Source organism: Diabrotica virgifera, chromosome 8 (genome assembly GCF_917563875.1).
Source record: "Diabrotica virgifera virgifera chromosome 8, PGI_DIABVI_V3a".
Taxonomy (NCBI): Eukaryota; Metazoa; Arthropoda; class Insecta; order Coleoptera; family Chrysomelidae; genus Diabrotica; species Diabrotica virgifera.
The window spans coordinates 198,656,400-198,680,918 of record NC_065450.1 but is presented as its reverse complement, the minus strand read 5'-3'; the positions used below and the strand labels follow the sequence as shown (position 1 = coordinate 198,680,918).

Genomic DNA, 24,519 nt, shown 5'->3' with positions numbered 1-24,519 from the left:
TCCAAAGAACTTGTTAGCGATTTTAACTTTGTTCTCTGTAATGAAGTATAATGGAAGGAGAGCCCAAGCGGGGATTTTTGCAGTTACTCGAGCGCGTGTAACCCTTGCGCGAGAAACCTCGTACCCTGTAAATGTACCTCCACCATATATTGGCTCTTAATACAGGGGAGTTCGTTAAGGGGAGTCCGAAAAAAAATATATCCTTAGAAAAACTCGAAATCGTCAGATTAAGATAAGGTAAGTTAAGTAAATGCAAAAGAGTGTATTTTTCAAAAATATGAAGATTTGAGTGGGGCGTAAGGAAATGGGCAACTCACAAATTTTCACAAAAAAGCGAATATTTCGCGAAATGAACGTCAGATCGAAGAACTAAAAAATACGTGTTCAATATTTTTCAAACAAACACGACCCCTCACGGAGCTGGGGTGGGGAGTTACTTTAAAATCTTAAATAGGAGCCCAAAATTTTTATTGCAGATTTGGATTCTTTAGACAGATATAGACAGATATTTGGATAGACGGCGCTATAATGGGAAAACACGACTGTTGGAAATGGAAAATTAAATTAAAAATGGAAAGTCCCTCACTTTATGGAAAACTTTATTTAACTTGTTTTGGTTTTAGGACCTACTCTTCACAATCCAACTGGTTCGCATAACGCTCGAGTAACTGCACATTTAGCATACTTTCCTCCCCTACTATAACAATTTATGTTCGTTATCATTTAGGTACTGCACTCATTTTGTTCTAGCACTATAAATACATTTATAGGGCTTAATGTGAAATAATGACAAGCCACACATGAGTTCAAAAAGAGTTAGTGTTATTCTTGGTTAAAGTAATAGTATAACAAGCCACTTACAAATTATCTCAGCCCTTCGTCAATAGATGGCCCGATAAATCTATGGTCACACTATTGCATAGGCCTAGTTTGTTTTAGTATCTACTGGACATAATGACAAGCCACATCAAAATGGCGAACATGGACGGAAGCGTTTCGGAAAATTATTGAGTTCTGACGATTCTAGAAAGAAAAATAGCAAAGTTGACTTCACATTCAATGACAGTGACCGTGACCCTGACTATGTAAAATCTAGAAGTGACATAAGTAGTGAAAATCCAGCGATATGTAATTTTTTCCTAAATTATTACCATTCAAGATTAATGTAGTGGCTTATGACGTGGCTTGTTATATTATTGCATTTGGTTGTAGGATAATGAACAAAGTCCGTCAATAAAAACCAAACACACCCGTCAAAAATTTCAACGAGTTGACGAAGACAAAGAAATAAACACTGTTTAACACCTATAGGGTTGAAACCACCCCGAAGTCACTCAATAATAGAAAAATCTGAATCTACATAAATATATCTAAAATTTGGGTATTTATTATTAATGGAATAATGTAACAAGCCACATTTTTTTAAATAAAGGCTGTTTTTTCTCGAGTTTCAAGTAATTTGATTAATATTGTTGTCAACTACAGTCCCATAGGGCATGATGCATCGAAATATTTAAACTAAAACCATAAAAGTTGTTACTGGATTTTTTAATATTATTTTTAACATTCAAAGTCAAATACATATCTCACTTTTACCTTTTTGAGGCTTGTCATTGTTTCACATTAAGCCTTTCATTTGTAAAAAGGTAATTCACAAAATCGATCGTAAAGTTTGCTAAATTTTTTGGAGACTCCTACATTTTTCCTGCAAGCGTAAGCCACTGAAAATATCCGACCGCTGAAGGCCCCGTTCGACGACGTCGTCCACGATGGAAGGCGAACTGACCCCACCTGAGACCAAGCGAGGTGAGCGCCATCACCGTCAGCAGCGAGCAAGCTGGTGGAGGTAAACCCGGAGTCCGGAGTCAAAGCGAAAGAGACGGCAGACCACCGAAGAGATTTGCGCTAGGACACTGTGATTTTTCAGTGATTTTGTGGGTGTTTGTGCTACTTTTAGGGGTGAAAAGTGCAGGATAAAGGCTGTGGATTACTGCAGATCTCTTTTTGGTAAGCCTTTATAACTTTTAATGCTTAAATTACCACTAAAAATAGCTGTAATGAACTGGATTGATTATATTACGTAATTTTTTAAAAATGTTGAGAAGATACCGTTCCATAAAAGTGGGATTTATAGATTAATTTCTTTAAAATCTAAGTATATTTTACAGGGGTAATAGGGCAAGAAAACATTATGTCCTAGTTGTGGGATAGTTGTGGCATGTAATATATTTAAGGAATTTTACGACTGCTATAAAAGCAGTATTTTATAGCTTCTTTGTTATCTATCTTTTCTTCAACGTATTAAAGATATTTTATCCTGGTTTCATGATCAATATTCTTTGGTATTTTTAATAGAGTTATAAAATTGTAACATAGATATTAATAAATATACCATAATATTTTAACAAAGTCGTTCGTTTCTGGCAATTTTATTGCCTCTATTGTCTCCATATCTTTCTGTTTTTCCAATCACTCTCCGCCAGGACACTCATCTCAAGAGCCAGATCCACTTTTCTCTTCTATTATTAAGGTAACCTTCAATTTCTCCTCTTTTTTTCAAAATGTACCTGGACATGATTCATTCTCATTACATGCCCAAACCAGTGAAATTACCATCCTTAAATTCCTTAATTAAGAGATAATGACAGAACACCTAGTAAAACGCTTAGTGGAACTATGATGGGAAGTCGACCAGTAGGCAGACCAATGAAGAGGTGGATAGACGACCTGAGAACCAATACTAAAGAGGGTGGATAACTGGAGGAGAGCAGCCAGGGACAAGCATACTTGGAGGCGGATGCTGGGGTAGGCCAGGGCCCGACTTGAGCTCTAGCGCCATAGGAAAGAAAGGGAGATTCCTTGATTTACCGATTCGTAATGATTGGATTAACATAGCATTGTTGCAGTATAAAAGAAGCGTTGTATTCACAGTTTCCGCTGTATAATTATATTTCCTACCATTTCTCATTACCATTCACTCCGATATTGATATTAAGCTTTCAAGATATTTCGAGATATTATTTTTTAACAGAGCATTTTCCTCGTATCTTCTTCTAATGTTAAGTCTGATTATATTCTTGCCCCAGTCGCATTTAGTAGTATTTACCGTGACACTTCATTTTGAATAGTCTACTAGCCGCTAGCCTATTTAGAATCTACCAACCTTTTACTGTTCTTTGTCTAATCCGTCTAACTGCGCCTTTTACCTTTATTTTTCTTTTTGTAATTACTCCAGTTCTGGTTACTTTGTTGTCTTTGTCCATGTTATGTTATCCACTGGTTTAATTATATTCACTGGTGGGTGTTTGTCATAATAAATGAAGAATGGACCAACAAGGAAGACATAAGAATTCTGCGATGCTATATGTCTTCTCCTTCTCTGTTTTTTTATGGTGCTAAATCGTGGACCTGGAACGAAGATATGTGCAGACAATGGAAGTATTTTGAGATGTGGCTATATCGGAGAATGCTTAATATTCTGTGGACTAACCGAGTCACAAATAAGGAGGTCCTCAAAAGAATGAAGAAGAACGTAGAGTAGGGTATTACACATTATCCGAAATGAATAAAGATATGCCCTCCTACAAGCCATCATGCAAGGAAAAATATTTGGAGAATGATATGTATCTAGGAAGAAGTAGAATATCCTGGTTGAAGAACCACACAATCCGCGCTACTGCAAGATTCGTCACGGTTGGGCACCTCAAGAAGAAGACCTTGTGCTTAAACTCAGTTAAATTTTCAAGCTATCTAAATATTTAATACACCCAAAAATTAGATCAAATTAAGCAAACCGAAGAGAAATATATGTTAAAAAGTATTGAATAGTATATAAGTAGGAGTAAACAACCCAGTTGTTGTTGAATTCATGATCTATATTCTTCTTCTTCTTCAGGTGCCATCTCCGCTACGGAAGTTGGCAATCATCATAGCTATTTTAATTTTTGAGGCAGCAGCTCTAAATAGTTGTTTTGAGCTGCATCCAAACCATTCTCGCAGGTTCTTCAGCCATGAAATTCGTCTTATTCCGATGTTTCTTCTGCCATCTATCTTTCCTTGTATGAGTCGCAGGATGCCATACTTCTCGCCCCGCATCACATGTTCGAGATACTGTAGTTTTCTATCTTTAATTGTAAGTTCAATTTCCTTCTCTTTACCTATTCTTCTTAGTACTTCGTTGTTCGTAACTCGATCTACCCAGGAAACCCTCATAATCCTTTTATAGGTCCACATTTCAAAGGCGTTAAGTCGTCTCATTGTCTCTACATTTAACGTCCATGATTCCACTCCATAGTATAGAACACTGTATACGTAACATTTTGTTAGGCGTACTTTAAGAGCTAATGTTAAATCTTTGCTACATAGGACCTTTTTCATTTTCATAAAATTAGAACGTGCTTTTTCGATTCTGACTTTGATTTCTGCAGTGTAGTCATTATTTTCTGTTATAAGTGTTCCTAGGTAAGTGTACTTTTTTACTCTTTCGATCTGCTGGCCTTCTACTATCAAGATTTCGTTAGTATTATGGTTGTTTTTACTAATTTTCATAAACTTCGTCTTTTTGATATTGAGAGAGAGTCCGTACTCCCTACTACACCTTACTGTTTTACTCATGAGTCATTGCAGGTCTTGTAAACTATCCGCTATTATTACTGTATCATCTGCATATCTGATGTTGTTAACTAAAACTCCATTTACTCTTATGCCGACTGTTTCATCCTAGAATTTCTCGCATTATCTATTCAGAATAAGCGTTAAATAATAGAGGTGATAGTATACAGCCTTGCCGGACTCCTCTCTTTATTTCCATTTCTTCAGATGTTTCTTTTTCAATTCTTACTATTGCTCGCTGATTTTAATAGAGGTGTGCTTTTAGTCTTAAATCTCTTTCATCTAGGTTTTTAGTTTTCAGAATTTCCATCAGTCGATCATGTTTTAGTTTATCAAAAGCTTTATTGTAGTCTATAAATCAGACGTAAAAAGAACGGTTAATATTCAAACATCTCTGTGTCAGCACGTTGAAGGAGAATAATGCCTCTCTGGTACCCATACCATTGCGGAACCCATATTGAGTGTCACTAATATCCAGCTCCAGTTTAGAGTGTATTCTGGCGTGGATAATTTTCAGCAGAATTTTCAAGGTATGTGACATTAAACTTATGGTTCGGTAGTCACTGCATTCTTTGGCATTCACTTTCTTTGGCAAACACACAAATGCTGATTTGTCAACATTTCTATCTAGACAGAGCAAAATCTAAACTAAAGCTAAACAGAGCAACCTAAACAGAGCAAAAATAGACGCAACATCCATACTTTCATACCAAGAAACAGGGAAACAAGATTTATCATAGAAAAGAGGACAAATCAAGGACCAACTGATACAACTGATACAATGGAAGAACTTAGAAGACACTATGTTACAAATAAGAAAAAATTAACGTAATAATAATTACCAGAAAAGCAAAAAAGACTGGATCACCGATGAAATATTTAAGTTAATGGAAAACAGAAGGATCCTGAAAACTGTAGACAGAACAAGATACACGAAGAAATACAAAAGAAAATAAGGGATTCAGAGGAAAATTGGTTGAACGATGAAATGCTGTGAAATAGAAAATCTACAAGAATTAGACGACTTGTTTATCATACACAAGATGAATAGAGAAATCATCGGAAGCTACAAACGCAGTCACCGAAATAAACTAACCGAGGCAACGCACAGCAGCAGACAACAAAACAAAAATATCAACTTTGAAAGAATATCTAGAATGTTTCTTTCAAGATGAAAGACTCGGTCCAACAAAATCAGAACAACCAGACAGCATACCAATGATAAAAATAAGAGGTACTCTATGGGCTCAAGATTATGAAAAACGGAAATGCTCCTGGTCCGGACGAGATGCCTGTTAATCTATTAAAGTTTATAAACATGACAGAATGGCAAAAGATAGAATAATGATAACAGGAGTCAAATCACCGAATGGTTGAAGAAGTGTTGGAATACCAAGGCAGAGATGATGTGATAATTTAAACAGTACAGAAGCTTCTTACAGATTTTCGGACATTTTGTAGGAAGAAATAATCATAATCTTGAAAGACTTGTAATTTCGGGAAACGTTGAAGATCGAAAAGGAAAAGCGCAGAAAGCCTTTGGCAAGATGCAAGCCATAGTAACGAGGAAATGACTAGAGAGAGATGAAAGTAAGACAGACGATAACTGATAAAAAAGACAAACCGTTAATCTGGTTTGGTCTTATACAACGAATGGTCGACGCCACAGTTTCGAAAAAATTTATGATAGAGATTGCTCTAGATCGGAAATTGAAAGACATACAATGCTGTAAATCTGTGTTTACACCAATTTAATTTGTTAGTTTTACTGTTTTCCTTTTGTAGAGTATAAATTATCCATTGAAACGATTACTTGGAAACCAATATGTTAAGTCAATTATAATTATATTGCTTTCTTGTTAACTGCTATCTAAATTTACATTTAAGCTTTGAATTAAAAAGCGATTACCAACGAAACATTAGTAGCATTTTTTTTAGTGTTTAGCTATTGTTAATGCCCAGTTAATTGAAACTGGTGCGCACGGGTAACAATACAACTCTTACTTGTAAAATATTGCGAAATCATCCATATTAACTAGACGGAACAAATTAATATACGAAACTCTAGATTGTTTCTTAAAATTAGAATGCAAATAAGTTTGAATTGAGAGTTGAATAAGTTTGATTTGTTACTACCTATTCTCTTTCTTCTCATAGCTCCTTTTTTGGCGGAGGTCGTACACTGCGTTTTGCATTTTTTAAGGAAGGTTAAAATAAGGGACTTTATTACAAATAGAAAAACTAATATGTTTCTCTATAATGGTTTTTGTTCTCTCACCAGTTGTTTTTTTTTTGCTCTCGTCAACCTGTGAATCTTATATATAGTGGAGTGCAATTAGAACGAAAACATGCATTGTTTCGGAAAAATTCAAACAAGCTTATATTTCTGTAAAACTTTTTTTGTTAGTTTATATATACATGTTAAAGTAAAAAGTTCTACTCGCATATTTGGCCGCTAATTGTTTATTAATTGTTTAAACAATAACAATTGTTTTGTATAAATAATTTTAAAAATATCGTTAAATTCATCATTTTACTTTGATCAAATATGTTTCTATTTTGTTTTTGGTTATGCTGAATCCGAATATGGCATTGCAATTTGAAAATTCGTATACAGAAGCTCTTATACAGTGTGTCTGCGTAGCTAGGAACCACATGGAAAACTTTTTTATTATCAATTTTAGGAAAAAAAAGTCATTCTTAATAAAATGCTCTGGATAGTCAAAAATCTAAAACTGAACCATCAGATATCAAAGTTTATCAATTTTATACGAGTCATGTCAAAAATATGAATTTCGTTAAAGAGTAAAGTACCTTTATATTCCAAAATATCAAAAAATGCTATTATGAAAAGTTGTTTGAAATTATAAACTATGTCTAAATACACAATTACATCATTCTAATCGAAAAAAAAAAATTTTCAATTTTTCCTCAAATTACGGATACTCATCATCATTTTATTACAATTATGATAACTATTTTATTATCACTTTTACGAAAAAAGTTATTCTTCATAAAATGCTCTTCCTGGTATAAAATCTAAGATACAACCATCAGATATCACACTTTTTTAATTTTATACGAGGTATGTAAAAAATATGAATTTTTCTTAAGAGTTAAGTGCCTTTATTATTCATAATATTTTAATTAGAAGGATGTAATTGAACACTAAAACAAACTTTTTAATTCCAAACAAATTTTCTTTATAACAATTTTCGATATTGTGAAATGTAAAGGTACTTTACTCTTGAGTGAAATTAATATTTTTTGACATACCTCGTATAACATTAATTAAATTTGATATTTGCTTATCATCTTAGATTATATAAGATGCAGAGTATTTTATAAGGAATAACTTTTTTTCGTAAAACTGATAATAAAAAAGTTATCAATAGGTACCAATTTAAGCAGACATACTGTATATAAGCTAAAAAAAAATTTTTTTTGCTGAACATTTATTATTGTTGAAGCTTATTATTAAATGTATTTTAGGTAAGTTTTACAGAAAAAAGTTTTGATCACTTTGTATAAACATTTTTTTAACTAGTAAATTAATTAAATTTGATATTTGCTTATCATCTTAGATTATATAAGATGCAGAGTATTTTATAAGGAATAACTTTTTTTCGTAAAACTGATAATAAAAAAGTTATCAATAGGTACCAATTTAAGCAGACATACTGTATATAAGCTAAAAAAAAATTTTTTTTGCTGAACATTTATTATTGTTGAAGCTTATTATTAAATGTATTTTAGGTAAGTTTTACAGAAAAAAGTTTTGATCACTTTGTATAAACATTTTTTTAACTAGTAATTTTCGGTTTTTGTATTACATTTTTGTTATCTTTCTTAATTTTCTTAAAAAGAAATAGTTTATTTCATTTCTAAAGTAAAATTATTTAGTGCGTTTTAAAGATTACATCCTAAACTTTAAAAAAGCACTTATAAAATTGTAATAGATTTGTTCAAACTTGAGTAATATCGTCAAGTGGTGGTAATTCTATAAAACTACGAAGATTTCAAAAATTACATTTTTTGAGACGTCATATCGTTTGAATTAAATTTTTGAGATTTTTTTAATGAAACATCATTTAGTAAGATGCTTGAAAGGTAACTTGTGCAAAATTGAGAGTTTTATAAGAAAAATTGTATTAGTTAGGCATTTTTAAATCATTTTTAAACAAAATTCATGTAAGGCTCACTTTCCGCCCACACCGTACTTATGCCCATACATTTTATTTCTTTCTATTACAACCATAAGATAGCTTAATTATTCTTCTTTCATGTTCAATTTATAAAATTTCATTTGATCCATTAGTTAAAGAATTACATTAAAATAACTCAACCGTGCACTTCGCCGTACGTTAGTTTACAGTGCGCCAATGTTTGTGAGAATGGTGACTTTAGCGTTATAAATAAAAAATTATAGAAGATACAGATTTAATTTTAGAAAATTCTTTATGTACGGTTTTTTTGTAAAATTTTTTGAATTTTTCAATGGTCAGGTGAGTTTTTTTTCTAAAATTTATATTTTCGGAGTTATTTTAAAAAACATCTAATTTCGTAGTTCATTTGTTTAATAAAAGCTGAAGCACCCACTTCTCGAGTAGAACTTTTTGATATGTTGTTAATTAAACATTTCTTAATGAAATTACAAAAAGTTCTATCTTGTTTGATTTTTTCCGAAGTGAAAATCTATATGCACTCCCCTAATATTGATTTCCTCAGAATCTAACGATGATCTTCACTAGTCTTTTTTATAAGCCTTCGTTTTATCGAATATTATATTATATAACTGATTATTTTACTACGAAATTTTCATTTTTCTAACGTTCCTTTCTTCATTTATTTCTCTCTATATTATCAATACTGTTGTCTCTACGGTACCGGTATTTTAATTTTCTGATTATTATTTCACATTCTTGCACATCTTTTGTAAAACATCCTTGTTTGTTAGCTTTTATTTGTATATACTATCTACAGCATTTTCTATAATCTTCTCCTCTTCCCGCTCATTCCTTGACAGGGCATGGAGACACTCTAAATATTGTTAACTTGCTGTTTCCATTGACTTAAATCATGTGCCAGATGATTTTATCTAGGGATTTTTCTACCAGAGTCCTCATTTAGTCTGCAAATTGTTGGAGATCTTCCTCGTGATCTTTGGCCCTCTACCTTTTCTTTTATTAACAATAATTCCATAGTCCCCATAGTTCCATAGTTGGTTCTATCGATTTTTAGAGTCCATGTTTTAGCTGCGTATGTAGCAAAGGGAAAAATAAGGGCATGAGCTAACCTGAGCTTAGTATTTTTTTCATGAACATCATTTCTTCATCTTTTTCCTTTTCCTCTTTATAAGAAATTCTGCTGGTTCACTGGCGGATTGATACCTCTATGGACGGTTGTCACTCCATTTTTTGCGCTGTCATGTCGGCCGATACTTCTTCTACCGATTGGTGATTTATCTCTTAATATTTTGACCATAATGTTTCTTTCCATTCTGCTTATGTGCTATTCCATTCTTTTTTTCTATTTAGAAGAAAATGCGTTTATACACTATCTCTCAGCGTATTTCCATTAATTCTTCTCAGTACTCTCATTTCTGTTGTTTCCAGTAGTCTTTGTGTTGTGGCTGTGGCTCAATAATGATATACCTATGCATCATCTTGTTTTTGATGCATATGTCATATGTTATTATTGGGACCGTGCAAGTTCGGCAAAGCGACCCCTATTTCTACGCTCTGTACTTTTATTCGCACGTTTAATTATATTGGCCAATTATATTAGTCCTGGTTACTGGATAATTGTCAAGGCCATAGTCCAAAAAATTAATAGGAAGAAAAAATAAGATTCAGGTTATGTTATGAAAACGTAAACCATTGTATGTAGTAAATAAAATTAGTTATTAAAATGCAATACTGCAAGCAAAATACAATTAATTAAATTTACCTTTATATAATAATTGCATATCATATCAATATTGTGGAGCAATATTTAATTTTTCTGCTTCAATGACAGAAGGTATGAAATATACGTCAATTTGACAATATGAATTATTTAAGATAGTTGCAATATTTCTCCGCGACTCGCGCACGGTCGTTTCTCGTTTCCCTTCCAAGTACTTGCACACCGCGAATTGGTTTTACATGGTTTTGTCATAATATAGTGTTTATTAAGGCATCCTGTAAGTCTATTTGCAACTTCATTTCTGTTGCTGTAATTTTGGACCTGTTTCGTTTGTTTATTATCCCATTATCTGCTCCGAAAATCATTACACTAAGTACCAAGGTGTTGGTATCTATTTTCTTCTTTGTATTTCTGGTAATCTGTCTATCCAATAGAAGCACGTTCATTTGTTTGATACTTGCTCTTGTCTGTGCTAATTTTCTGGCTCTCTTTTGTACCTTTATGGAGTATCAATCTTACGTATTTGAATTTTTCAGTGCCGTTAATTTCTATATCTCCTTCAATTCCCAAGTTTTTTACCGATTCTTGTTTTGTTGTTAAGCTTCGCTCTTTTCTAGGTTTACTTCCAGTGGTTTTGTGTATTCTTATTCTAGTTTTCGAAGCATATAGGATAGATCTTCTACATCTTGAGCCGTTATCACGTGGTCATCTGCAAAATTTAGTGTGTAAATATAGTTTCGGATTGGTATTCCTATACCTTTACATTACATTGAAGATGCAGAGCATTCATCTGGTATTTCGTTCAGATTTATGAACATTCATGACACTTTGTCTTTTGAAAAGCAGCTGCAGTTATATTTCATGGTGTTGTTATCCCATGTGGTACCACGAGGCTTCAGGAAGTTCCATTCAACAAGGGGGAATCGAAAAATTATATGTCTATGGTTAAGTTGGTAGGAAAAGAATCAAAATAAGTGAAAGAGTAGACACAATATGTAGTTGATAGAAGATTTGAGGGCCAACTATTTTTAAAAGAAAAATAGTAAAACAGAAAGTTAACAAATGAATAAAATCAACAGAAATTAGAATGAAATAATTATTATCTGAATAAAAGTTCTTTAGAGTTCTTATGGAATTCTTTACTTAGTTCAATGTTAGCTCAATCCGTTCTTCATTTTAATTTCGTTTTTGTTTATGTCCTGTGTCTGTAGGATACACGTAGCATATCATATACATACATAGAAGCAAAAAAAGAGTACCTTTCATGAGTAGCTGACACAGTTACCACGACCAAAACTGACTAGAAATAATACCAAAAAAAAACGATATAACATTCATTAAATTTTACGATAGTAACAAATGAGGAGAGATTTGAATCTACTCAGAACAGTACCAAATCGCCGTAACACCTCAGTTAATGCCATGCGTGACTCATTGTACATACATCGAAAACTGGTACTCATATCTCATTAGCATTACATATGGAACTTGCGCTCGACTGTTACATCGACAAATATCTATTATTATTTCCTGGTAAACAATTCAAAAAACTTGACTTAGAATATCAATTGTCCACAGCATTCCATGATATTAAGGTGTGTCGATTCTAAAGAACCTAGCGCTTTGTCATGCACTTTATTTACCTTGAATTTATGTTATTTGTCATATAATTTGTTTTTCACGTTAGTACTGTGGTATCGGTGCTTAAATTTCAATGCTGTACGGTCGGGTAGGCACATGGTCAGTTGAGATTTTTGTTTGGGCGGCCTTGTTGCGCAAGTTTTGCTATTATTGGGTTGGATCGACCAGTAGATACGTGTAACGGTAGATTACGCTCACTTGAAAAAACTATACAAGCAAACTGATTTTAAAACATGTTTCCCATATATTCAATGTTGTATTATTACGTATGTGAACAATAAAAATCATTCGAAAAAATACCTTACTTTTATGTTTTGTTATTTAGCCTTGAAGGTCTAGGGCTAAAATACTATAATTATTAACCATTAAAATACCATAATGTATTACCTATATATTATAAACTTGTATCAAGTGGGATGGATTCTTGTCCAATCATGCTCCTTGTCTACTAAAGTGACTTATTGTTCTCTTAAATTCATCCCTCTTTGTTTTTCTTTCTTCCCAACCATCAATTCCTTCTTTCCTCAGATCTTCCTGTACGATCTCAAAGGATCTTTGTATGGGTCGTCCTTTCATTCTTTTTGTGATTGGAACCCGTTTTATGATCATCTTTGGCATCCTTTCCTGTCCATTCTCATCACATACCCCATCAATTTAACTTTCTGTGCCTTTATGAAGCGACTGATGCTTGGTTCGTTATACTGTTCCTCTTGTTCACTGCTTGTTCGTCGCATCCGATTTTCCGCCGTGTTTTTGCCTCTATATATAGCTCTGAGCATTTTCCTCTCCCATCTTTCGCCATATAGTGTTATTAAGGCATCCTGCCAGTCTATTTGCTCTGTGTACTTGATTTCTCACTTCTTTGTCCAGGTCTCCGTAACTTGACAATGTAATTCCGAGGTATTTTATTTCCATTACTTGTTCAATACTGATACCATCAATTTCTATTTTACATCTGATTGGTTCTTTACTGATTACTATTGTTTTGGTTTTCTGAAAAGAAATTGTCATATTGAATTCTTTTGCTCTTATTTTAAATCTGTGGACTAATCTTTGCAGACTATCTTCATCTTGGGCTATCAATATTGCGTCATCTGCGTAGCAGAGTATTTTTACTTCTTTGTTTCCCATTCTATATCCTCGTCCTTTGTAGACGTTTTTGATGATTTCATCCATGATTAAATTGAAGAGCATAGGACTCAATGAGTCTCCCTGTCTTATTCCGCTGCCTATATCTATAGGTTCTGTAAGTTGTCCATCTATTCTGACTTCCAATTTGTTGTTTTGGTAGATGTTTTCAATAGTTTTTATGATATCTAGAGGGACTTCTCTATTATACAGAAGATGGATTACATCTTTGAGTCTTACTCTGCCAAATGCTTTCTTCAAGTAAATCAGACATAGAAATGCTGGTCGATTATGCTCTAGTGATTTCTCAGTAATTTGCTTTATGACGAATATTGCATCTGTACACGATCTTCCAGTACGAAAACCCTGTTGTTCATCTGCTAAACTTATCCTCTGATTCATTAGGTCTTGTAAAATTTAAGTTGTAAGTTTTAGGGTAGTATTTAACAAGTTGATACCTCTGTAGTTTTCTGGCTGCTTTTTATCTCTTTTTTTGAAAAGTAGAATTAGTTCGCTCGTTTTCCATCCTTCCGGTATTTTATTGTGTTTTATGATTTTGTTAATTAATGTTGTTAATTGTTCTGTCATTGCTGCTCCACAATATTTCAGTAATTCGTTTGGTATTCCATCCTTACCTGCAGCTTTTCTGTTCTTCAGCTTTTCGAGTGTTTTTCGTACTTCCTGTGCACTTATATTAACATCTTCATTTGTGGTAATTTCTGGTGTTTCCGGTTCTACCATCATTTGTTCTTCCTCTGCATTGAGCTTTTTTAGATAGTCAATCCATGTATTCTTTTCTATGTGTTTTGGTTCTATTAGTTCCTTTACCTCCGTTCTTTGACCTCCTATAAAGTGCCATATTTCCTTTTGGAGACCATAAAAATCATGTTTCATTTCTTTCGAAAAACGTTCCCAATGATCATTTTTATTCTTCTTACGACTGCATGTGTTTCGTTTCTTATAGTTTTATAATTATCGTTTGCCTCTTGTGTTTTAGTTGACATGTATTTTAGGTAAGCTTTTTTCTTCTCTTTACATTTTTCCTTTACTTCTGTATAAAACGTCTTCGTCTTCGTCTGTACAAAACCATATACATGTTTAAAATCTATAAACAACGCATGCAGAGATACCTCATGTTCATAGCAGGTGGGCTGGATTTAAAGTTTTCTGCTATTCTATATACTGTATTCCGTAGGACAATTTCTCTAAAGTTTGGCGTATTTTATTTGCTTCGTTTTTTATGTATTGGTGTATGGATATCAGAGGTTCCCCAGCTCGTTTCTCTTTATCATATTTACTAAGTTCTGGATTTTATTGCTAAAGATAACAGCTAGACACAAAGAATCCTAGAATGGAGACCAAGAAGAATGGGAAAACCTCAAAAGAGAAAAGTAAATGACATAAAAGCAGTGACAGGCAAAGATGGAGAAAGATGGAAGCAATTCTCTTCATTTTTTTAATAGTTTACTCACCTGAGCTTGTGGAATCCCAAACTTTTTAACAATTTCGATTTGACTTCACTTGCATTGTTTTGCGTATTTCATTTTCTCTTAAAGTAAGATCCTTTCTCTTCAAATTTAAGAATGACATGGTTCACTTGCAAACACCTAAGTTCCTGTGTAAGTACCAAAAAGCACTTTATGATCTGTGGATGTTTCGGGGGAAGGCGAAGTTCGAATTGCTGCTCATAACAAAGTAATTCAGTAGGTATTTTTCACCTGACAGACCCTGTTAGAGAGAGATTCCTGTGAGATTCCTGTGAGACTCCTGTGAGATTCGTTGAGGTGTGCGTCAGGGTTGTGTGCTTTCTCCAATACTATTCAATATATGTATATAGCGAAACAATATGTCAGGAAGCGCTCCTAGAGCAAAACATTGGTATGAACATTAACGGAGAGTTAATTAACAATATACGATACGCTGATGACACGCTAATAGTAACAGATAATCTAGCAAATTTACAGTATTTGATGGAAAACATAAACACTCATACCCATAAGTATGGTCTAAAACTGAACATCAAAAAGACTAAATTCATGATTGTAACAAAGAAGCTATACATCAATGTGAATTTAACCATAAATAATCAGCCAGTTCAAAGAGTTACGTCCTACAAATATTTAGAGGTTTGGTTCACTGATACTAATGACCAGACAAGAGAAATCAAGAGGCGAATAGAGATAGCGAGACAATCGTTTGTCAAAATGAAAAAGTTCCTATGCAGCCGGGATATAAATATAAACTTAAGAACGAGAATGTTAAGGTGCTATGTTTTCTCCGTTCTGCTGTACGGCATGAAAGCTTGGACACTGAAAAAGATAAACATCAAAAACATTGAGGCATTCGAGGTGTGGTGCTACAGGAGAATGTGGAAAATACCATGGACAGAAATAGTAACAAATCAAGATGTTTTGCTGAAGATGGGGAAGGAATGCGAAGTCATAAAAACCATACAAACGAAAAAACTGGAATATCTAGGCCACATAATGAGAGGATAAAAGTACTCTCTGCAAACTCATAATCCAAGGAAAAATCTCGGGAAAGAGAAATGTGGGACGTAGGAGGATTTCCTGGTTGCGAAATTTAAGGGAGTGGTATGGGTGCAGTTCAATACAGTAGTTGTTCAGAGCTGCAGCCAACAAAGTTAAGATTGCTGTGATGGTAGCCAACCTCCGATAGGAGACGGTACTGCAAGAAGAACACCCTGTTAAACCAGAGAGCATTTCCTTTAGTTTCTAATCCTTAAACCGGAATATTTCTAGAACCGATATTCTAATAAGTGGGTTTGTATTACGTATAACAATAACTGCATTACAAGAAAATATTTATTTATTCATCGAAACTAAACATTTATTGTATAGTTATAAACAATATTCTCAACGGTCGCTTTATTATTTTAATAACAGCTCTCTTATATAAATAAACGATTGTTATCCTAACGGTGTTCACCACGGAATAGAATTAAAAATTAAATCTTAAAGAATTGCTAAGAGGAGAGAAAGTTGGATCGTTATTGTAGCCGTATCCGAATCGTAGAATGCGTACGGAGATTTTATTTATGTAAGATCGTGAGATGTTGTTGAGTTCGTACTCGAACAGAATCAAGTGCATTGTTTCGATAGAACAATTGGGTACTGAAACGAAATAACCGGAGAAAATTTGTGTCATTCGACAAAACACGATATGCTAGAAAAGGAATCTAGGTGAACTACTTGAATTTACATCTCTTGTAAGAAGAAATGTGATAAGCTTCAACTTTTTACCGCGATCTAAAGAGACCAACAAACGATTGACACTAGCAAGGAAAACGGAAGGTAATACTGAAGTATGGCATATGTAATATTGTCCAATAGACTGATTTGAACAAATTGTTTAAAATAACAATTGATAAAAAAGATTAGGGTTAAGGTAACTACACTCTGGGCCAAAATTAACCGGCCACCTTAAAAATGGGTCATTTTTGATGTCTTATATCTTCTAAACCTGTTGTCCGATTTAAGTGATTTTTTTAATATGTCATAGCCTTATTCCTTGACAATATCGTTATAATAATATTGTTTTTTATTTTATTTTATTTATTAGACGGGAAACCCCCATTACAAAAAAAATAATAGTACATTTTTTATTAAAGGCTATATCAAAACTAGTCTAAATAGCACCCTATTAAGAAAAGCATAAAAGATACATATAGGTACATATTATATATACACATACAAAATTAACAAAAAGTTACTTAAATAATAAATCCATTAGGTATGTAAGTTATCACTAGTAAACTGGCACATATATGTAATAGCAATATAATATTAACATATTTCCAAAAGAGTTCTCTTAAATGATTGCAAAGAGTTATTAAACACATCCAATCTATTAGGCCTTGGGCCCACATATACAAATATTATTTATGACCACACCGTTGAAACTTTTTGTACTTGTTATTTGAGTGGAGTCGGACAAATTTGGAGCTTGGCGCATTATGGTAGTGGGGCGTTTGTCTGTCAAGCGGTGACGAAGTTGCCAATTTTATGCAAGAAGAAAATTTATAACCACATTGGTCATTTTATTTTAATCAATGGTTTCTATCATATAAACAGCGAAAACAATTTTGTCGGACAAAAATATTGGAGCAAATTTATGAAAAAAAAATAAATTTATTACCACATGGATAATTTTAACGGTATCTACCATAAAACCTTTTTACAATAATGTGGTAACCTTGTCGGACAATTTTCACGGGGCATATGCGCAGTCGGACGCGCCGAAGATGTCAATTTTCTGAAATTTTTTTATTTACAACCATTTTTCCGACAACATTAGTAGGTTATAGGTAATTATATTCTTAATCAAAAAATCAAAGTGTCGGACAAAAATATTGGGGCAAATCGACAGTCGGACAAAAAATTTAATTTTTATTAGTAAACTGTACTTTCAAATTATGTTGGGTTCGTGCATCCTTTATCTTTACAACCATTTTTCCGATAAAGGTAGTAGGTTACAAATAATTATATTCTTAAACAAAAAAAGAATGTGTGTGTGTACTTTGTACGCACGTAAGAAGTTATACTTCTATTATATGATTATATGATTATAAACGAAATTAATATACTTTTTATTTATATTTTATTTAAATATTAAATTAATTTATACTCACTACTTCTCAAACATTTTTATTAAAACAGTGCCAAAAAACACATTAAAAATGCCACAAATGATTTCTGAACATTAATTGTCGGAAAATTTTTTAACTAAATACGTATTTTCTGAAAACAAAATTATATAATAAATATACTTACAATCATAAAATGTATAAAAAAAAATAAAAAAATAAAAGTTTCTATTGGGATTCGAACCAACTTACCACGCGGCTGGTATTTGCGTTGTATTGGGATTCACCCGCATTAAAACTTAGCCACAGAGACAGCTTGTCATTATGTGCGAAGATCGTCTAACTAAACAGATTAACCTTTTGACATTTTTAACTTATGTAAATCAAATTATTTTGATTTTGAATTGAAATGATTTAGAATTGAAAAAATACAACAAAACATAGAGTAAGAAGACAATATATTAGATGAATATTGATAGAAATTTTGATGGTAATCAAATTATGTAAATGAAAGTATTACATACTAATTATGTATTTTGGTAGGTTCAAGGTAGGTATCGGAGCCCGTATAACGACTAATAAATTTCGCAATCACTTGCGTCGTGCAAAGTGGCTATGTTCAAATATCATAACAAAATTTGATCAACTATTTATAAAACACTTACCAGTGAAAGATTCTTTAGCTTTGAATAAGCGAGATCTGCGGCACTCATACTAGGCACAGTTTGATAAGCTTTCACATTGGCATGCAACAATCATCTCTTCTATGTAAATAAGTCCAAAAATATAATATGAAAACTATTTAAAAAGGCAGTATAACCATTAACTAACTTTTTGTTTGTTGTTTCTCTTCCTACAAATTTTAAAACGCAACAAGCATACATTATAACCAAACCATGCACAGTCCCACAGCTGCCATATTGGATAATTTTTGTCATGTCATTTGAACATCCAATCAGAACAAAGTTATAATGCGCATGCGCCCGGTCGCTAGGTTTTCCCATATAAAATTTCACCGTCATTACGCCCGTAAAGAAGTATAACTTCAAAAAATGTAATTGTCTGACAAAAACCTTGGGGCAAACGAACAGAAAACTTAATTCTTTTAGGCTATTGACGAGAAGGTATTATCAAAAAAATTTTAAAACAGTTTTTCTCGGTTAATTTTGAATCGATTTAGCTGAAAATTGGTACACACACTAAGTAAAATATTTAAAAGGGTATGACGTAGAGGTGTACCCAAAATTTTCCCTAAAAATTTTCCGACAAGAGGAAAAATTTTAGAAAAATTGTGATCTGATATTTGCGTACATGCTCCTTGAAAAACGACAAACACCGTTCTGTAGTTTTTTTTCTCGAATTAAAAAAAAATTCCGACACAAGTATCAGGTTACAAGTAGTTATATTCCAAATCAAAAAATCTAAGTGTCCGACAAAAATATTGGGGCAAATCCAAAGTCGGACAAAAAATTTAATTTTTATTGATAAACTATACTTTTAAACTATGCTGGGTTCGTGTATCCCTTATCTTTACAACCATTTTTCCGACAAAAGTAGTAAGTTACAGGTAATTATATTCTTAAACAAAAAATGCAATTGTCTGACAAAAATGTTGGGGCAAACGAACAGAAAACTTAATTCTTTTAGGCTATAGACGAGGAGGTATTATCAAAAAAAATTTTAAAACAGTTTTTCTCGATTATTTTTGAATCGATTTAGCTGACAATTGGTACACACATTAAGTAAAAGATTTAAAAGGGTATGACTTAGAGCTGTACCCAAAATTTTCTTAAAACATTTTGCGACAAGAGGAAAAATTTTAGAAAAAATGTGATCTGATATTTGCGTACATACTCCTTGAACAACGACAAACATCGTTCTGTAGTTTTTTTTCTCGAATTAAAAAAAAATTTCCGATACAAGTATCAGGTTATAAGTAGTTATAATCCAAATCAAAAAATCTAAGTGTTTGACAAAAATATTGGGGCAAATCCAAAGTCGGACAAAAAATTTAATTTTTATTGATAAACTATACTTTTAAAATATGCTGGGTTCGTGTATCCCTTATCTTTACAACCATTTTTCCGACAAAGGTAGTAAGTTACAAGGAATTAAATTCTTAAACAAAAAATGTAATTATCTGACAAAAATCTTGGGGCAAACGAACAGAAAACTTAATTCTTTTAGGCTACTGACGAGAAGGTATTATCAAAAAAAATTTTAAAACAGATTTTCTCGGTTAATTTTAAATCGATTTAGCTGAAAATTGGTACACACACTAAGTAAAACATTTAAAAGGGTATGATGTAGAGCTGTACCCAAAATTTTCCCTAAAAATTTTCCGACAAGAGGAAAAATTTTAGAAAAATTGTGATCTGATATTTGCGTACATGCTCCTTGAAAAACGACAAACACCGTTCTGTAGTTTTTTTTCTCGAATTAAAAAAAAATTCCGACACAAGTATCAGGTTACAAGTAGTTATATTCCAAATCAAAAAATCTAAGTGTCCGACAAAAATATTGGGGCAAATCCAAAGTCGGACAAAAAATTTAATTTTTATTGATAAACTATACTTTTAAACTATGCTGGGTTCGCGTATCCCTTATCTTTACAACCATTTTTCCGACAAAAGTAGTAAGTTACAGGTAATTATATTCTTAAACAAAAAATGCAATTTTCTGAAAAAATGTTGGGGCAAACGGACAGAAAACTTAATTCTTTTAGGCTATCGACGAGGAGGTATTATCAAAAAAAATTTTAAAACAGTTTTCTCGGTTATTTTTGAATCGATTCAGCTGAAAATTGGTACACACATTAAGTAAAAGATTTAAAAGAGTATGACTTACAGCTGTACCCAAAATTTTCTTAAAAAATTTTGCGACAAGAGGAAAAATTTTAGAAAAATTGTGATCTGATATTTGCGTACATACTCTTTGAACAACGACCAACATCGTTCTGTAGTTTTTTTCTCGAATTAAAAAAAATTTCCGACACAAGTATGAGGTTATAGGTAGGTGTATTCCAAATCAAAAAATCTAAGTGTCCGACAAAAATATTGGGGCAAATCCAAAGTCGGACAAAAAATTTAATTTTTATTGATAAACTATACTTTTAAACTATGCTGGGTTCGTGCATCCCTTATCTTTAAAACCATTTTTCCGACAAAGGCAGTAAGTTACAAGTAATTATATTCTTAAACAAAAAATGTAATTGTCTGACAAAAATGTTAAGCAAACGAACAGAAAACTTAATTCTTTTAGGCTATCGACGAGGAGGTATTATCAAAAAAAATTTTAATGGAAACACTGGAACAGGGGCAGTTTTAATTGTGGAACAAGTTAAAAATTTGGAACGGTCAGACCACGAAAACGGAACATTTATTTTGTCCGACAGAACACACTTAAACTCTCCGAACAGAGATTTAACTCTCATGCAAAAACCAGACTGCTATTTATCACCTGTCATAATTCCTGTCATTTGAAATATTCTACATGTTCCACTCATTAAAACCCCTATTTGCTGACAAATAGCAGTCTGATTTTTGCATGAGAGTTTAATCTCTGTTCGGAGAGTTTAAGTCTATTCTGTCGGACAAAATAAATGTGCCGTTTTCGTGGTCTGACCGTTCCAAATTTTTAACCTGTTCCACAATTAAAACTGCCCCTGTTCCAGTGTTCCCATATATCAAAGTTTATCCGACTAGACACCCTTAAGCTATTAACAAATTTTCAGCTTGCTATTAATCAACTTTTTTTCATACGCGGGATCCAGACCTAAACTTAGAACGGGATCCTACAACATTCGCAAGAAATAATACGAAGAAAATATCAATACCATATATAAAAGGACTATCCGAGAAACTTAAAGCAATAGGAAATAAATTCAACATTTCAACAACATTCAAAACAACAAACACATTGAGATCTATTCCATCTAAAACTAAACCTAACAATGAACAAGAAAGAACAAAGAATTGCATTTATAAAATACCTTGTGAATGCGAACAATTTTATTTAGGTGAAACATCAAGACCATTAAACGTTAGAATAAGTGAACATCAGTCTTATATTAAAAATAGAGAATTTGTTAGATCTCAAATACGTCAACACGCATGGGATAATGAACATAGAGTTCAGTGGAGAGATTCAAGTATTGTCCTGAAAGAATCAAATAATAAAAAGAGAAAAATCAATGAAGCGGCTCTAATTATGCTAAATGAAACCAATTGTGTAGCAAATTCCTAGGTAGAATGCAGTAGGATATGGTTACCCATACTGAAAGAGGAAGTCAATAGAAAGAAAATACCACGATTAGTAAGTCAATAACTTATCGAGTTAGTACAAATTTTATATTTTAGTATTACTTATTGTATATCTATGTATTATTAATATTATTTATAATTTAAACATAATAAAGTCAGAATTTGGTATTAGTTTTTTGAAAGTAAATTAAATGTAAGACCAAATACTTACGATGTCGGGATAGTCTCACGATGTTTTTTCCTGGTTTTCCCTCGTGATTTACTATGGAATCTCTAACGCGAGAATTTTACTGTCATCGTTGCATTTCGTTGTCTTTTTTAAAGACAGATCACATGCTATGATTTTTTTGTGACGGATATTCTTGAGTTGGGATTGATTTCATGTAATCGAATGAACTATCTTTTAGTAAAGTCGTCCCAGGAACGCAACTCATAAATATTGGCGATATCATATTTTAAAGTCTTCTACTTTAAAATGTATAATATACGTCTAAATTGCCAATATAAATGAGTCAGATTAAATAAATTATTAGAAGAATTTTTTTTTACTTAGCAAGATTTTTGTTTATTTTAGTAGTATTTTGTATTTTGGCAACGAAACCCGATTTGGGCTTCGAAACGTTAATAAAATCATTTTTGAAGTTATACTTCTTTGGACGCGATTGGGAGTGAATTTTTATTAACCTGGGCGCATGCGCACACAGACAGTATAGAGTTCGTTCCTAATTCTTTCAACTTATGTATGTATGAGTGCCACAAAGCTGTAAAAAGGATATATTAGTGTTTTTAGTAAATATATTTATTATAATTTTTGTGTCTTTGGATTTGTCTTGCTCGGGAATAAGATATGTAATAAGTATTATTAAAACATTTTTATTTTTATTTTTATACTTCACTTGATGAATTTGTCACCGTGATTGTAATTATGTCCGAGACGTGATATAAACAAAGCCGCGGTAGGTTATTGGTAGAGCATTCGACTAGAGATCGAGAGGTCCCGCGTTCAAATCCGGACAATTCATATTCCTTTTTTTTTAATTGTTTGGTATTGTTTCAATAAAATTGTTTTGTAAGTGGTAAGTTTTTATTAAAATTAGTTTAATATTTAAATAAAATACAAATAAAAGTATATGTATTTCGTTAAAATCATATAATAGAAGTATCTATAAATTCTTACGTGCGTACAAAGTACACACATTCTTTATTTTGGTAAAATTGTGGTTTATTTCCCATTGAAAATAGTTAATTATAAAAATGCCACAAGGAAATAGCTTTAGAACATGCCTACTTTTAATGGGAACAGTCCTAAGAAAAAGCATTCAAAAGTATATATAATTCATGTAGAAAATAATCACCTACAACGATTTTCTATCGATTCTCATTCATTATTTTGTATATTACTTCCATTCACGCATAAATCTCATTATCTATATGTTTCAAACTCGAAGTTAGTCACGACTATCCTTCGTAGGTTGATGTTGTACCATAAGACCAATTTCCTGGACTATTATTCAACATTCCGTTGTTTGCTGGTTGGCCGACGGACGCGATGGTGTGTCTCTTCGTGTTCGAGCGATATTCGAGGCGGCCGAGAAACTGCGGGGTTACGCTTCTGACCGAGCATTTACATCTTTTCTGAGCATCAGCGCCGACGATAATAATATACAGATAGGTTTAGGTATAAAGATGGATGAAAATGCGGCGCATGATTGGATCTAGCGGCTTTATGTAACTGGTTTAAAATAAGTCAATATGGCAGAGATTTGTTTATTAACAAAAATATATTTTTTTAAGTCAAGGATTTTTTTATACACTCGGATGCAAAAAAAATCCAATTAAAAATTTGGTCATTTTTGATGCTCAAATTTTCTAAACCTGTTGTCCGATTTAAATAATTTTTTTACCATGTTATACTGGTAGGGGAGCCCAAGCGGGGGTTTTTGCAGTTACTCGAGCGCGTCAGATTAGCGTATGGGGAGAAACCTGGTACCCTGCAGATGTACCTCTACCATATATTGCCTCTTAGCACAGGGGAGTTCGTTAAGGGGAGCCCGAAAAAAAAATCTATCCTTAAAAAGACTCGAAATTGTCAGATTAAGATAAGGTAAGTTAAGTACATGCAAAAGAGTGTATATTTCAAAAATCTGACGATTTGAGCCGGGCGTAAGGAAATGGGTGAGTCCCAAAATTTCACAAGAAAAAAGCGAATATTTCGCGAAACAAATGACAGATCGAAAAACTAAAAAATATTTGACCAATATTTTTTAAAAATCTATCAAATGATACCAAACACGACTTCCCACAGAGAGGGGTGGGGGGTAAATTTAATATTTTAAATATGAATCCCGCGATATTTCGCGAAAT

The 24,519-nt window shown here is 32.6% G+C and overlaps 1 protein-coding gene across 1 annotated transcript in view; it reads left to right on the top strand.

The window, feature by feature from the left end:
* The first annotated feature begins 1,827 nt into the window (after window positions 1–1,827).
* Window positions 1,828–24,519, top strand: part of LOC114329106 (uncharacterized) — a 96,661-nt gene continuing 73,969 nt past the window's right edge. Inside the window, exon 1 of the mRNA XM_050659571.1 lies at window positions 1,828–2,007. The gene's annotated coding sequence lies outside the window, so the exon portion shown is untranslated. The remainder of the gene's footprint in view (window positions 2,008–24,519) is intronic.